The sequence below is a fragment of the Bombus vancouverensis genome, chromosome 11 (assembly GCF_051014615.1).
Source record: "Bombus vancouverensis nearcticus chromosome 11, iyBomVanc1_principal, whole genome shotgun sequence".
Lineage (NCBI taxonomy): Eukaryota > Metazoa > Arthropoda > Insecta > Hymenoptera > Apidae > Bombus > Bombus vancouverensis.
In genome coordinates this window covers 12,717,551-12,731,510 of record NC_134921.1, presented here as the reverse complement: position 1 = coordinate 12,731,510, position 13,960 = coordinate 12,717,551, and the positions used below count along the sequence as shown (strand labels likewise).

The following is a 13,960-nucleotide window of genomic DNA, read 5'->3' as shown; positions in this document are numbered from 1 at the left end:
GTGGCTAGCAATAAGTACAGAAGCTTTATTTCGCAAGCACGTTTCCCGTCTTTCTGGACCTGATACGAAAAGAGCCTCGTGAATCGATCGTTGTCGCCCTCGTCATCGAGCAAGCGTTACTGGTAGCAGCCCCTTTAAGACGTTGACGCCTCGTTGAAAGAGAGAAGGGTTGGGATGGGAAAAAGCGAGAAAAAATGATGGAAAGGTGAGACAAGTCAGATAGGGATGAAATAACGACCAAAATAATGGGAGAAAATATGGAAACACACGCGTATTGTCGACTGATTTTAGGTTTGGAAGGGTAGACAAAAGATTTTAATAGCTTATTAGAAGAAACATTATAGGTATAAGTGGTACAAGAAGAATACTATCACAGAGGTAATGCAAGACATAAATATCGTTAATTATGCATTAATGCACACATTAATTATGTAATTAACGCACAGAAATGAATGAATGAATGAATAAAGGGAAGCAAACGAAGTACGTGTTAATTAGTTTAATTAGAATTTTTAAGAATATAATTGAATATTGAAATAGAACTGGAAAAAATAACAAAGACAGTTATTTCAAAGAAAGAATTTCAAAAATATACGTCCGCAGCGCAAAAATAATATCGGTCTTTTCATTCGTATGGTCTTTCCACACATTTACTTGCTGATGTTGGCGTCCTGTTATTATGAAATTCCCATATTTCCTTACGAACCTTCATACTCTTCGTAGAAACGATCGAAACATGGAAAAGGATCAACAACAAAACGGAGATCTCATAAGAAGCGTATCGTAAAGGTCAAGTTAATGAAAGATATCAATACAGTGGACGTGTTTCCAACTGTTCCATGTTCTTTAGAAAATTGGACCTTTTTAGCAAAATTTAAAAAATCGTAAATTAATAAAAATATGTAGAAAATCGAATACGATATATATTAACTGTGGAAACGAGCCCTTTCCATTTTCCAGAAAAATCGGAGAGAATTCATTTCTACACCTAATAAACCACGTTCGTCATTCATATTTTACTCCTCGGTATTTTATAATTTTGAGAAAGAATGCGAGAAAAATGTTCGTAAGCATTTCTATAAAAATGTTATTGCTGAAATATAAAGCATAAAGCGTTACAAGAAGTTTCAAGCGAATAACTCGATTTGTTCTTTTGTTTTTACTTTTTAATTTCAGAAAGCAATACTATTATCCATTTTCTGATGTAGGTAGATACCACGATAGAACTACAAAGGACGCAATTAAAATACTGAACTCCTTTGTTTCTTATAGGGTTCAAGCAAACAGTTGTCTGTCGATCCTTAACTCATCGACGACTGCACGAATTTACGAAAGATCGACGTCGATGGATATATCGACAAACGTTAGTCTCTCAGTAACTACTTCGAACCGCTTTTACATTTAGACAACGATTCAGACTAAATATGAAAGGGTAAATAGTAAAAGAAATAGTAAAAGAGTAAAATCCGTAACAAAGAAGCTGGCGTTTCTCCACGCAACAACCGCCCGGTTTCTAGAACCGAAGCATCCCTTGAAATCGTTGAAACCCTAATTCCCTCGAAACAAACGAAACATTCACACGTATACATATACGTGTATGTACACACGTAGGTACGCTGATGGAAAAGCTAGGCAGAGAAGCAAGTTGGGCAGAAGCAGGTTCGCGTAACCACGGCTGAAAAAGATCTCACGGAACCCGGACGAATGCCCCGCAGCCTGTATCGTTCCGCGGCATCCACGGCTATAGATATACCGTATAGAGCGAGAAAGGCAGAAACAAAAGGACATCACGAACGTAAACTCCCAAAAAATCGGTGCTCTCGCAGAACCCGAAACATCCACGTCCCCGTTCGTGTTTAACATGCAGTTTTTTATCGTGGTCGTGGTCGTGGTCATGCCCATCGTCTTTAGTCGTAGTCATGACGAAGATAGTGGCGGTTGTAGTGACTACCCCAACGCATACGCACTCGGGGCTTTGCGCGCGCCACTCGTCCCACCACTGCGCCCTGTCTACACCCCCACCCCGCCCGCTTCGCAGTATCCGTTGGAAGACAGAAACGGCGGCTCGGTTCGAGGTTAGTTCTGTCCGCGCACGAGTCGAGATAACCGGAGAATTCGTCCTGATATCGTCACGGGACAAGTCGCGACACGAACGAGTAACGATGACCTTTCGCTCGTGTCGGGTGGTGGCACGGTGAGAATCAACCGGTAACCGAGTTTCCACTGGAAAGTCCAGATAAAAGGAACGACGACTCGGTGGTGAAGAAGCGTATGCTGTATCTGTGAGTAGAGGAGTTAGACGAAGGAAGAGAGAGAGAGAGAGAGAGAGAAAGAGAGAAAGAGAGCAAGAGAGAAAACGACGGTGGACCCGGCTTCGTCGAGTGGTAGGTCGAAGCGAAAGAGCTAGTGTCCATTGTGCGAGTCAACGGTGTACTTCGACCAGCGCCATCGTCACTCGCTACCATCGACATGGAAGATACAGAAGCGGAATAGTGTCGTTGAGATGCTGTGAAGTAGTCCCGAGACATGAAGAGAGCGCGACCGTGGGTAAGTAGATTTCCCTTTACCTTTCACCCTTGGTGGCTGGATCGCTCGCGGAGTTATCCTAAGTGGATCCTCGCCTCGAGGGACTCTCTAGGCCAGCGTAACCTCAACCACCGGAGCGAACGTAGTTCGCCACAGCGACTAATTATATTGCCCGTGTTTTGTCGGCCGATTACTTTGCCAAGCAATCGCGGCCGACAGTTTCTCGAGTGCTTCAGCTACACCACCCGTAATGTACGCATTTCATCCGTGTTTCGAGTATGTGTCTTGGTCGCGTTCTCGTTTTCGTTCTCCTCTGATTTCGTTCGCTATTATCTATATGAGGCAGACTCTGCGAAGGAAATTTAACGAGAATTTTCTCGTATCGCGAGACCATTGTATCTCGCGTTACTCCGTACCATTGTTGCGTCTCGTTCTCGCGTGTGCATATTTCCCTATTTCCTAGCGTCTACTCGATCTACATTCCTACGATAAACGTACTGAAAAGTAGGTGGTAGGATTGTTCGATCAGGGACGGACTATTTTTAATATCACCTCTTTTCGTTGCTTTCTTTTGCTCCATCAAGCGGAAAATCCGTTGAAACGTGCCTTTAAGACTCTCCAAGAGTAGGAAGAGAGGATAGAGGGACAGAAAGGGAGCGGAATTCCGCGAGTCGATCATTCTCTCGGTCTTAATCGCTTCTACCCTTATCAATCTTCGCGCAAAGCGCTGGTTCGATGCACCCGCCTCGACTAGTGCCCCTAACTTTCCTCGCCACCGGCGTCGTCGTATCCACCTTCTTCCGGTGCTCGTGTACGAGTATTTTCGTTCATTGATTTATCGGATTCGCTAGTTTCTCGTTTTCTCGCTCGATCGCCGTCGGCTGACCCGCACCACCCTCTCCGCTGGTTGCGTTGGTTCGATTTCGTTGCAGCTTCGACAGGTTAAGCCTAGCTCGAATTAGTTAGTCGATTTACCTGAATTCGATCGACTTGAATTGTGATAAATTGCAAGCTATGATTTACCTAGCACGTAAAGGTTCACCTTATATCTTTTTACTAGCGCGGATCTGTTACTTACGCGATTTGAAATATCGTAACCCTAATCCAATTCACGCCTCTTTGCTGACGTTATTTACTCGACTTAAACTGCTCTAACTTAAATCTCACCTAAACTTCCTCGCTAATAACAATCTGTTATTTACTTGGCACACGTTTTCATTAAGCTTCGAGCAGTTCACGTTCAAGAAATCTGAAACGCTTTACCAATGCGAATTTATCGTTTTTCTTCGCTCGAGATATTCTTTCGACTTTCGAGCTAGGTCGAAGTTCTTTCAACTATGTGTATTCCTTGATTCGAACGAAACAACAGATGTTAGGTAAGAAGTTATTTCCACTTTCGTGCTTGTTGATATCGGTTACCTAAACCGAGCCGACTGTTTTTCTGAACTTCGTGTTCGACCCTCCCTGTACACAAAATCTTTCTTATGTTTACAACCGATACAGGTAGTGGCGTAATATGAGACGTAAAATCTGTAAGACGATACGCTTCCAAATAGCAAAACACATAATACGTACTCGAAAAAATAAAAACATTTGTATACATACTGAACTCGTATCTCGTTTCTGGCAGGAATACATTTACGCCACTTTTCAATAGCGTCCCGCAATCATAATACAACAAACGTGCGTACAAATATAATCGCTTTCTCAGATTTTATATATACATTTTCCTTTAAGTATCCACTTGAATCCACCCGACTCGCATTCAGGTAAGTTGATTGATCCGAACGAAACTTTACTCTTCGCTTGTTTTTCTTCGTCTGCCCCTCTCACCGCAGGATAACCTCCTTTCTTTTTCCACCTTCGATCTTCTCCTCGACCAAGTTCCAAGCCTTTTCCTGATGCTTCAACATGGACGATCGAAAGAAGGAATCGCGATGGCAATGTCGTTGGGCGTACCGAGCGCTTATCGGCGTTTCGTGCACGCAGACTATCGATTCCACGCGACAAGAGGCCGCCCGCTACTGCCGCCGCTCAGGCTGACTTGTAAACCAGCTAGTACGAGCTCGTAGAACCGCCTCGTTCCGCTCGTGACAGCACGCGCCTTGTCTTTGCATACGCGCCTCCTCTGACTATCATGTTGCGTGGTCAATAACCTCTTCCCGAACCATGTCAAATGTATACACCCCCGCCTTTGGATCGTTGCGACGAAGAGTGGTTGATTTGCGCGCTGGTTAACGACGAAGAGTAATACGGATATAACGAGGAGTCGACGCGTCGTGATTTTGGTGATCGATGCTACGTACGTAGTTGGCAGCGTGATTTCGGCGATCGTTATGGGATGAGGGGTGGGAATTCTCGGCGGCTGCGGTCACGGATATATCGTAAGTTCCGGAATCTCGCGGTCACCTCGGCTGGATAGTTCCGCTAACCTGCAATTTCTGATTCGGGACTATTAATAACGCGGTCACCGATCATTGTTGTGTCGCTGGCTTTCCATTTTCTGAATTGATGATCGTTCCGTTGTGGCTCGAGATAGGTTTTATTTTATGATTGATGTTTTATGTCGTTGATCTCGTGACTTTGTCGAGTTTGCCGCGCTCGTTGTTTCGAAATTCGATATTTACAATTTATATCGTGTTCTGAATTTTTTCTTCCATGATGTACTGTACGTACTAAGGGCTTCGTAAATCAAATTTATCAACGCTGTAACAACGTTGCAGGGATGATTTACATTAACAACAATAGTTTCCCTAATTTCCATCGGGGATCAGGTAATGGTAATTACGTGCGTTAATCAGATTTTCAATTAATCTCCATATACGATATCGGTACGATAGATTTCCAAGTATAATAACGCGTGCTATTTACTATCGCATAACCTAATTTTCTAACCAATATATCGTATACTTTGTTCTTTAAAAATTTAATTTAAACATGGTTTTCATACAATGGGTTTCATACATGGTTTCATTCATGGGTTTCATACAAATTACAGTAAGAAGAAAAAACGTATTCAGAAATCGTGATATTACGAGTCCAATATAGCAAGGAATATCCTGCTCTGCGAAAAATGTTCTTATACCACCTATTTTTTAATTCTATGCGCTAAGTACTTGCATAATCCTACAATTTCCGTTTATCCTCTAAAACGTTTATTCGCCCTATTCTAATAGCCAGAATTTTTCAGTTTCCGAAGAGCCGTACGTCTTTCGTTTATCTACCTATGTTCGCGACCCTCGGAATTTTTTATCGGCTAACACGAGACAGAATTTTCAGAAAAATTATTTTTCACGGGTCGAACGCATTTAGGGCCGAATTAACATGTAATTATTCAACGGTTCAACGTGGTCGCGTCACTCTTCCTCGGCATTAAACGTTTCCCTTTTTGTTAATTTATTCGTATGTGATGTTATTCTAGCCTTGGCCCGGCGCCATGCGAATTTCGCAGGTAATATATCATCGCTTAGAGCCATTTATTGCGCTAATTACACAGATGCGCGCGCTTTCCAACCTTCGTACCATACACATTCGTCGTGGCAATATTTTTGCCAGCGATTTCTCAGGCTCGGATTTTTCATCGACCACCGACTTCGCATATGTGTCCGACGTTTAAAAAAAAGACGCGATACGAGTTAAATTGCTGAAAGCAGAATGATAAAGAGTATCTCACTCGACCCCCAATTTAATCGTTAGTTCCCTTCCCTCTAAGTTCGTCATCTTTTACTTTCGTCTCTTTTCGCTATTTTAAAAATACAAAAAGGCACCTGATGAAATATACATGAGTGTACGTTGGGATTCTAATGGACACATGCGTAGTCCTTCGCCGCGTCGCTCGTCCTTTCGAGCGTTAATTCAGTCAATAGTCGTTAATAACCTTCGACGTCGATGCGATTCTAAAGCCGTCAATATAAAAGAAGAAAATATCAAATGACTTTATTAGGGAAATTATTCGGTAGGTAAAATTATTGGAAATTATTTGGTAAAAGTATCTCTACTTTAGAAGAACGCTGGATTTTTCTGTGTAGATTCGAAGATATTTCTTATTTAAGGGCAATCGGCCATTCTACGAATCAATTAAAATGTAATTGAGATTTATATCCCCTTTAAAGTAAATTTATCGAAGAAATCTGGCTTAAGAGAAGGAAATTGTCCGAAGAAATACTATAAACACGAAATTAGTAGAATAATTGACTCGTTTAGCAAATTACTACCTCGAGCTTCTTTTAAGGGTTATAAAGAGTTTACTTAATTGAGATGGCAAGATGTCTTTTAATTCAAAGCTGGTTAAAACGAAGTTTGATTTAAATGAACTTGATAAAGATTTGCTAAGTTTGTATTTGTGCCGACCATACTCTCTGGTTTTAAAGCTACGCAGCATTGAATACGAAATAATCATGTTCATCTTCATAGATAATTTATATAATGAGACGACAAACAAATATTTCGATGAAATGTATAGAAAATTAGGGTAAATTGCCATAAGAAATACTATCGTGGTCAAATATTTCAACGACCAGTTTCAATTCAATTATTATATAGAAAATTCACTATCTGCCATTCCGTTCGAATGCCCTGCAGCAATCGACAGAAAAATGTTTTTGCGCGAGAAGTGGAAACAACACTCAGCGAATTAAACAAGTCGACCAAATTGAAGTGCAATACGAAATCAACTTTAACTTATTTAACAATTACTTTCCACTGAAAATTTCAGTTATCGAGGAACATACACCAATATTTTTGGTCAAATATGCAAATTTACAGTTCGTTGTTCATTTCCACTGAGCTGCGATCAGTAAAAATCGTCATGAACCCGTCGTTATAACAGGAAACATGTTAATTCGTTAAAAAGTGCGGTATTGTACGTTGGATCGCAAGCGGGAAGCAAACTGATTACAAATCCTATGACCATGGTCACTTCTCGTTATTTCGCGCTTACACAATAGAATCCGTTATCGTGCGTTTCTTTTATCGCAAACACGCGATTCGTCACAATACGCTGTGACATAGGTAACTGCTATCATCATCAATCTGTTCGCTTCTTCACAGTTTGCGGTCGCCTGTAATCCTCGTGGCGGATCGCTATTATAATTCCTTTCCTCGTCGCCATTATCGATCATCATTTTTCAAGCTGCCGCGCGAACTATCGTGCAGCGTGATGCAATCGCAGATTTACGTTTTCGTCCAAAAAAGCCAATCGATGCTCGTGATATCTAAGAAAATATGGCTGTAGCGTGATCTGGTTTCTCATAAACATTACGATCTTTTCTCGATGCTTCCTTGAGAAATATTACTACAATAACTATGAAAGACAATTTTTATGAAAATCACTTTTTCAATTTCCTCTCTTTTTTCCCGCTAAACGAAACAGCATTTAGAGGGGAATCACTTTTTCCTAAAAAATTATATTTAGACGCGGTAAAGATAAGACGAAAGGAATGTATTTGTACGAACAGAATGATTAGAAAGGATTTATCCTGCTGTTAGCGAGTATAAAAGGATCGTCGCAGTTGCATTACCACAACCAATCGTGTAAACGATAATCGGCGTGTGAGCTACGTTTTGTTAGGTTTTCGACACTTGGATTTATGACAGGATTTCGCGTGAATCGCTGTTGCGTCTCTAATCCGATGACAACGAGAAGCGACGTCTATAAACCATTCTAGCCTAAAATTTTTAACCGTTTGAAAACTCGATAATGGTTCAACTATCACGAGTCCATGGTAGACTGTGTGTCAGGTGATATACGTGTACACATCTCTGATACAAATCCGTAAGTCAGCAGAATATAAGAGGATTTTTCAAAACTGCGTATCAGAGCGTAGGAATCTTTATTTAAAAAGCAGCTTGCTAAATGAAAGAGCACAAAGAATCAATTCGAGATTGGCATCGGTAGAAGATCGAGTTCTGTTCAACGGTTAGGAGATACAGTCGGTCGCTCGATTTATCACGATCGTCCGATTCGTACAACAAATGGAGGGTCTCGGTCGATCGGCTAATAAAGATCAATTTCAGTAGTTTCGATCAGGGGACGCATTAGTCAGTCTGACTCAGAACATTCCAACAACCGATCTCATTCAGGAAACTCCCAGTCAATTAGGACTGGGTGGTCCTTCGGGTCCTAGACGGCACGTTGCCTCGCGTGCAATAGCCAAGGTCAGTAGGTAACAGGGTGGCGACCATGCCGTGTCTCCCTAGTAATAATTTTGGGAAGTCTTGTGTACAACTCTAGGTCACTGGTATCTCCCATTACGTTGTATCCATTTCGAGGAAATACGACCCGGTTGACAAATATTGTCCTACATACAATCCACGCTATATGCGCAGTCGGTCGCGTGTGTGTTCGTGTACGCACACGTGAAAATCTGGCACGATGATGACACAAATAGAGAACCGACCTAGAATTCGATCGCGCCACCGCCGTCGAGCCGACCGCGTTTTCCGGCCACCTCGTCGATCGAACCTCGGCCAAAGCGGACCAGCTTTGGCGATCGTACATGACACGTGCACGCCATCGTCTAGATTTCCCTCGTCTATCTTCTATCGAACACGCTCGATCGTCATTCGCGATAGGTTGCAGTACGTTTCAACGAGTTTCGATCTAGGAAGTTCGAGCTCTGTTTTATGAACACGGTAGGGTAGCAGGTTGGACATCTCGTGAACAGGAATTTTAGATTAATCGGAGATCGCTGCGTTAGCGTTTTGAGGGGCGATCGATACGAAAATTCTAATGTTAATTATCTAGTTAGTTACTCGTTGCTGTATATTTGTCAAATACGAAATATTTGTGGCGGCACTCGATCACGGAAATTTCCAACGGCTTCGCGACACAAAGCGCTGTACCTTCAAAGCGTAGGTCCGACAGGCCTAATGTACCATCGATATCCCTACGGTTCTTTCGCCGAATATTCGGTAGAATGCATACGCGGCAACCGTCTCGGATTTCTGATAAACGCGCGCGTAGTGGGGGTATCGAGGGGCAACAAAGAATCTGTTTGGTTTTGAACCAAAAGATTCATTCTGTCCCGAGCTGCGAAGTGCGAAAGGTTAAGCGAAATCAACACAGTTAGAGAAACGGGGTTGTCGTCTCTTGAGAGTTCAGTGTTAATCGTTACTTGTTATTAATCGTTGTTAACCGTTAATCGTGGTTAATCGTTATTTGTTGTTAATTGTTAAGAGTTTAATAAACGTTATTGTTGAAAATCAAGAGTATTTCTTGTGGGCACCTTCACCGACGATCACCTCATATTAAAATACGCGATCTGCTTGGATCTATTTAAATCTCAGGTATTAAAGTTGATCTTTGTCGAGTTATTTGTGAAAATAAACCTTCGTACGATGTTACGATATTGCACTTTCAGCGCAGGATTTCCATTGGCATCTTTTATATGTCACATTATGAAAAGGAGAATATCGAGATGATAACCTATCGTTATAGATATCCGCTGTATATTTCCTTCGCTTGTCGAGGAGCAAGGAATTTCCCTTCGCCTTTATTTTTATCGAGGAAAAGGGTCGAGGCAGCTTTCCGGGAATCCGGTATTTCACTCTAAAAGTAAAACTCGATCGTCGACTTTACGATTCTGCGGAAGGCAGGCACGAAGTCACGTTGGCAGGTGGTTCGTGGCGAACGTTGACCGGGAACAAAGTAGTCTGCGACCCACTCGAGCAGCACATTGGCTGAGGTTAGAACCACTTGTAGATTATTTTTTATCATCATTTCGACCACTGTTATATTTGTTATATACCACTGTCATATGCCAGTCTTTTAAAATTTGAATATTAATTCTTTCTTCGTAAGGACATTAGATAAATCGAATACCGAAGGTCTAGAAAATTTACGTCTCTTTACGTTATTACCTTTATTTCGTAGAAACATTCGGGAGACTAGAATTTTAGATTTATACCGCTCTTAAATTTTCTTCGCATCTTTGTGTTTTTCGAATTGCCAGAAACCACCCTCCCCCGTTGGTTTTTCTATTTTCTTCTTTCGCGTTAATTCAAAGCGAACGCGTGATAAAAATTGTTTCTCACTAACCATGAAAGCAACATCTGCGATGTACAGACTAATTGTATCTTGTCAACGAGTTAAAAAGAGAAACGATGGAAGGATTGAGTAGAATTCGGTGAAAAGTATTATCACGCTTTATAAAACGCAGGAGACATATTTCGACAAAGAATTTAAAAACAAAAAACACGACCACTCCGCCACGGATAAAAAGAATTTGTATTTGTTCTTACGGCTGTATGATATATTCGGATCCAGCACAGTCATATTTGTATGCGATTTCGATGGAGCGAAGTTGCTTTCCATGGGAGGGAAGAATAAAAGAAGATATCGTTTGCGTAGTTTGGATAAATCCAGAGAAGACGCCACAATGGTCCCTCCGCGGAGGGACGAGAGTTTTTAAATTTACATTTAAAAAGTCGGTGTCCCAGATTCGAAGGGATAATTTAAATACCTTTAAAATTTGCGGCTTTCCATTTGTCAATAGGTTCAACCATTACGTTCCAAAGTGACGGTCGTTTTTCAGGATCATTAATATTCCGTTATCGATCCGCGTAATTGAAGGAAATTTTGTGTACAGTTTGGATTAACGCCGGCACTCTTCTTACGACAGGAAGACGGTTTGAAGTTGTAAAGAAGGTGCGGAAATTTGATGCTCCATTTCAGGAGTTGAAAGTTTTAACGAGTACAGGAATAAGATTTCCTAGTGTCATTTTGTAGAAATTGACGAAGTTAAGAGCATTGGGTCTCTGGGATATTCTATTTATGATAATTCCACTCGTTTGATACTTCGTAAATATGAAATTCTAATATAACTCGTCTTACAGCGTGGTTGGTCAGCGTAAGTGAAACAGGTCAATCATTAGTCAGACATCGATTTCGCTTTCTTCCACGTTTAAATTTTCCAACTCTATTCTAGAAACATTAATCAAGTGGTACGTACATATTTTGAAAATATACGGGTTTTGTTTCACGATCAATGATGTATAAACATACTGCAAGTTACGTGCATCGTTCACTTACTTAACATTTTCATATTCTATTTTACTCGTATACACCGACCTAATATTAACTGTCTGCCCTCGTAGTTTGGTTCTTCGAGTTTCGTCGCTATACAGAGGCTCATCAAGAAGTCAGCGTTACACTTAGGGATCGCTGCTTGTTAAATCCACCCTGAAAATGTGAGCCACCAGGCAGTTAATTTACAATGCGAGTTTTGCGGCAATTAACGGTATCTCAGCAGTCTGTAACCACTTCCGAGCGCTGTGACTCACGTGTTCAGGTCGATGATTCTACAAGCTAGATTATAACAAGGCAATTGCTATTGAACAGGCGACGACCAAAGCCTAGTTAATTATTAGCCCTTCGCGGTCCGAGTCGCATTCGATATTTCATTTCAATCGATTCGTATTCAGTAATTTACCCTCAATGACTATTTATAATTTGGCTGTAGTTTTATCATTTTTATAATCGATGACGTATCAATGTTTAATATATAGGGGGAAATTGGGGCGGATTAATATTTCTCGAATTCGTATTTTAAATAACGCGAATATTTCTTTCGTTCATTCGATATTTATCCTAGAAGCTTGCGAGAATATTACGCAACATATTTATTTCAAAAATATTGCTCGACGAATAAAGTTTTAATCGTAATTAATGACTCGACGGATACTTTGTACGATCAATTTATTTCATACGGGAATGCGAAGAAGTTAGAATTCCTTGGTATTTATGGGATAGGAACCGAGTAGTAATTTTCACATTTTCATATTATTGCGTTAATTGGACTACGCTATGTATCAGAGTTGCTCAATGGTACAAACTAGAAACAGCGAAAACCTTCTACTAATATTTGCTTATCATTTGTGGGTTATCGTAATGGACAGCACAGCCTTTGAGTCTAGTTTTCCCTTATCTGGAATTTAACGACCATCCACGGAGCAGTATTTCTCCCGTTCTCTATTTATACCTCGTTCGATCATTATCCGTCGTCTCTCTCTCTCTCTCCCTCTCTCTCTCTCTCTCTCTCTCTGCCTGTATTTCGTGTACTCTTTACTTTACACGTAGATGTACACAGGCACGGAAGAAAAACAAACAGAGAAAGAAAAGAATGTAAAAATTCTAGCGGCTTCCTTTAAAGTTGAGAGCCGCACGTTAACCTATAAATCCGCAGTTGCTTCAAAGTGGGCATTGCGCCCGGGAAAGGGGGCCGTGATTAAAGCGCGGCAAGAGCTACTGGAATCTCGAATTGTAAATCTACTAGGTAATCTGATAATTGCGGATTACGGTAATGAGATAGATAAGCGTTTAAGCAGAAAATAGGTTCAATGTACGGGTTAAACGTGTTGGAGTTCAGATCGCGTACATCGAGTTTCATGCTCGAGGAAGCGGTGAATATTTCAAGAGAGACTCGACCAGCCCACGAAAATTTCTGGATAGACTCACGAATTGACTTTCAACCGTGTTAGCTACGGCTGCACGGCGACATTTGAAATTGTAATATTTTAAGAATATTTGATACCCAGTACAACGCGGGGGCGCCCTACGAGTTTCCCAGGGCTGGACGAATAAAACGATCGAATAAATAACAAACCCGTTGAATGGCTTCTCGTTCAAGAGGAAAGTATCAAGCGCTCGAGGTAAGCCGCTCGTTAGACGTTTATAAGCAATTTGCTCTTTTCTTCTCGTCAACGTTTACAACGATTGCGAAGAGTGGATTTCGAAAGAAGAAAAGATTCAGACGTTTATTATTATATTATGGAGATTAAAAGTTTGGACTGTACCTTTGTCGATGTTTCATTCGATAAGAAGTTCCTAATGTTTCCTGCGAGCTTTTGTTTGCGAATGAGGGCAATTTATATTATGTTATCTCGTTCGATCGGTTTCGAAGGAACGTAAGTGTTATATATTTAGTATCAGAGAATATTTGAAGCAACGATTAACCTCTATCAGCGATTAAGGTATTTCAATTGCAATAGTTAAATTTTAGAATTACGTCCGCCATTAGAGCATTTGGATTTTACGTGTTGTGCCTTTTATATCTGCAACGTTGCTTTTAAACTGTTAACTATTTTGCACGATACGAGCACGAAATTCCATTACAGCCAGCTAATTCTGTATGCCCACGATATCTAAAGTTTCTTACGATTTAAACTACGCGCTGAACTGAGAACCGCAGAAGCCGGTGGTCATATTGATTTACGAGGTCGTTTACATGTGGCAGAGAACCGCAGAAGATAATGAAAAATATAAACGAAAGGTAGAAGTTTGGATCGAATCCAAGATAATTTTTCGACCTACCCATTTACCGTCGTTTATACTGTTTACGATGTGACGTCAATGAAAATGGCGAGATGTAATAATTGGGCTGCTTTTGTACTAAATTCGACTTTTACGAACAACGTAACAAAGATTTTCAATGCC

General features: G+C 41.0%; 1 protein-coding gene across 1 annotated transcript in view; it reads left to right on the top strand.

Annotated features, from left to right (window-relative positions):
- The first annotated feature begins 2,085 nt into the window (after positions 1-2,085).
- LOC117154739 (Shaker cognate w) overlaps positions 2,086-13,960 on the top strand; it is a 47,440-nt gene continuing 35,565 nt past the window's right edge. Inside the window, exon 1 of the mRNA XM_033329981.2 lies at positions 2,086-2,547. The gene's annotated coding sequence lies outside the window, so the exon portion shown is untranslated. The remainder of the gene's footprint in view (positions 2,548-13,960) is intronic.